This window comes from Aptenodytes forsteri, unplaced genomic scaffold (genome assembly GCF_000699145.1).
Source record: "Aptenodytes forsteri isolate BGI_AS27 unplaced genomic scaffold, ASM69914v1 Scaffold113, whole genome shotgun sequence".
NCBI classification, from domain to species: Eukaryota; Metazoa; Chordata; class Aves; order Sphenisciformes; family Spheniscidae; genus Aptenodytes; species Aptenodytes forsteri.
The window spans coordinates 573,938-576,715 of record NW_008795032.1 but is presented as its reverse complement, the minus strand read 5'-3'; positions in this window follow the sequence as shown (position 1 = coordinate 576,715).

Genomic DNA, 2,778 nt, shown 5'->3' with positions numbered 1-2,778 from the left:
CCCCTCCCCAGGCATCTGCTACTGGTTACTAGTGAGCAGGATACTAGGCCAGATGGATTCCTAGTCTCATCTGGTAGCACTTTTTAAGGCATTATACAGGATTTCATCTGTTAACCTGAAAATACGCAGCAGCCGATTGCTTTAGAAGAGCTGGAAATTAGTTTAAAAGCCACAAAAAAGGGGGCAATCTCAGTGTAAGGAAGGCAGCAAGTGGCTGTGGACTAGGTTGCACTTACGATCTCACCCAGCTCATAACTCCCCTCGCAATGGAGCTCTGTGAACCTGCCTGCTTGATCACTCCCACCAGAATATTTTCCATCAGTGACTTCAGCATAGAAGTCAAATTGTTGTCAATACAGAGAACTGGAACAGCGTAAAAACTCCTGTGGAAGAGTTAGAGGTCTTTTCCAACCTCAATGATTCTATGATTCTAAGATAGACGGACTGGAATGAGGCAAGGTCATACACTTCAGACTCTGCAAGAAATGGTACTATGAACTGGAAAGCTCTTTAATCCAAGGAAAAAGAGACACACACAGGGTATTAGCTTGTCACTGTGACCTGCGAGCCACCAGCCTGATTCAGATGTGAAGGATACCGGCACAAAGAAGTTACCTGTGCCACCGCACAGCATCCCAGAGAGACCCCCCCCTGCCATTCTGTGCCCTGCCCCGGTCAGGGGCCTTCAGGGATTAGCTTCAAGCAAACACGCGCCCAGAGGAGCTCGACAGAGAACCTGGAAGAGAGCAACTGCAAGGTTGGCGTGCGCGGTTTGAAAATAAGAAGCCAAGAGTTGAGTGCTTTCTGAAAGCACCAAAGGAGAGAAGAGATGTTTTTATAAGAGGCAACACTGGCACAAACACAGATAGGTACGTACCGGCCACAAATAAATTTATTGTGAGAATCTGGCGCAAGTTTCCAACCATCATCACCAGAGGATAACAGCAGAACTTTCCACACGAAAAACACAGCAAGAAGCCCAGATTGGCCTAAACCGGCACGGACTTTAGGCCAGTAGTCGAAAATAACGCTGCTATAGATTTGCAGAGTAAAGCAGAGAGCTGTGCCCCATCTTCCTTGCAGCCCAACAGCTCTTAAAAAATAAAAAAGGCACCATCTGAACACTTTGCTGAGTCCAGAAAAAGCAATTTCAGGGCAGGCAACGTTTGAAGAAACACTTGTATCTAAACAAAGCATAGGTACTTATGCAAGGCGTAAGTGTAAAGCCCTGATTTTATCAAGCGGATAGTCTAAAATTTCATTGGAGTCGGCATTATTTTTGCCAAAAGGTTGCAATATCAGCTGTACCGGGGTACCACTACACTGGCAGCCCGAACTTCAATACAGAGAACAGAGATTTGCCTGGCCAGTTCTCACCACGACCCTCCACGCTTTCCAAGTACGTCAGATTTTTTTAAAATAAGAATTTCCCCCCCCTACACACCATGATATTTAAATTCCTTTCTTATCTGGTCACACCTTGCTGGCGGTCACCTTCCCCATGCAAGAACTCTTGCTGGTATTTATCATTGGCAGCATCTCCACCTCATCCCTGACTCAAAGAGCTCTAGTGTCAGCCCGGCTTTACATGGAGAAGACCACTCTGTGCATCTCTCTACAACAGCAACGTAATAAAACCCGAATTCTCCTATCAGTAACATTTCACCGCATCGGCGACACTCCCAGAACTTCAACAACTGGCAGGCAGCAAGGAATCCTCCACGGCTTTTGCAGCCTGAAGAAAGCAATCTCTCCGAATTCATAACTGAAAGGCGCTCTTTGTATTTTTTGGAATGCGTCTGTGGGAAAGCTCTGCTAATATTTGATAAGAGCTTCTCAACGGGAACAAAGCTCACGCTTCTCAGTTCACCCATCGTCCTCCCCCAGCAGGTTGGCAGAGACCGAGTTACCAACACAGCATTGAACCGGGGATGTAGAGAAGATGGCTTATTTAGGTAAATCACAGCCAGTAGCTGGGAGAAGGAAAAGGCAAGTCCTGAAGAACTTGGGGAGTGGCAGCATAAGCTGGTTACACATATGCATTAGGTCACTGATAAAAAAAAAAATAATCAAGTCTGAGATCACACCCATGACAGTGTGACTTCAACCAGGGCACTGTGAGCCCGATAACGAGACAGGAGGAAGGTGGGGAACTTCACACGAAGTCAGGACACAGGAGGCAGCAGGTATTAACGCCTGACCACGAGCCTGGACTCGGTGCACGACACTTCCTACGAACTGAAAAGTCAAGTCACTGTTGAGAAAGGGCGAAGAGGACGGTCACCAGCAATGAAACCGATCGGGAAGGGAAGACGACAATCCCATGAGCAATTTGGACAAGACAAGGAATGCCAACCCTTAGAAGTTTCACGCCGTGCCAGACAGCGCATATATACAACTTTCCCAGATGCGGGGGGAATACGCAACTTCTTCACGCAAAGAAGTAGTTGTAAATACGCTTACGGTTCCACACGGTGCTTTGTTTCCCTTGGACCTGGGAAGACGATCAGGTTTAGAACAAGAGCTCCCGAGCCACCTGCAGCCGCTCCCCCGGCGGGGGCCCTGCCCCAGGCCCCCAGCCGCGGACGGAACCGCAGCCCACGAGAGACCTTTGCCACCCCTTCCGAACCCCACCTTCCCCGTCAGTGAGCTGACCACGGACAACACGCACACGAGAAAGCCGCCCGCGATGGAGGCAGCGCGGGGTCACCGCAACCCCTCACCGGGCCGGTTCCCCTCGCCCACGCCCCGGGGCGAGGCGGGACCCCCCCTCCCCGA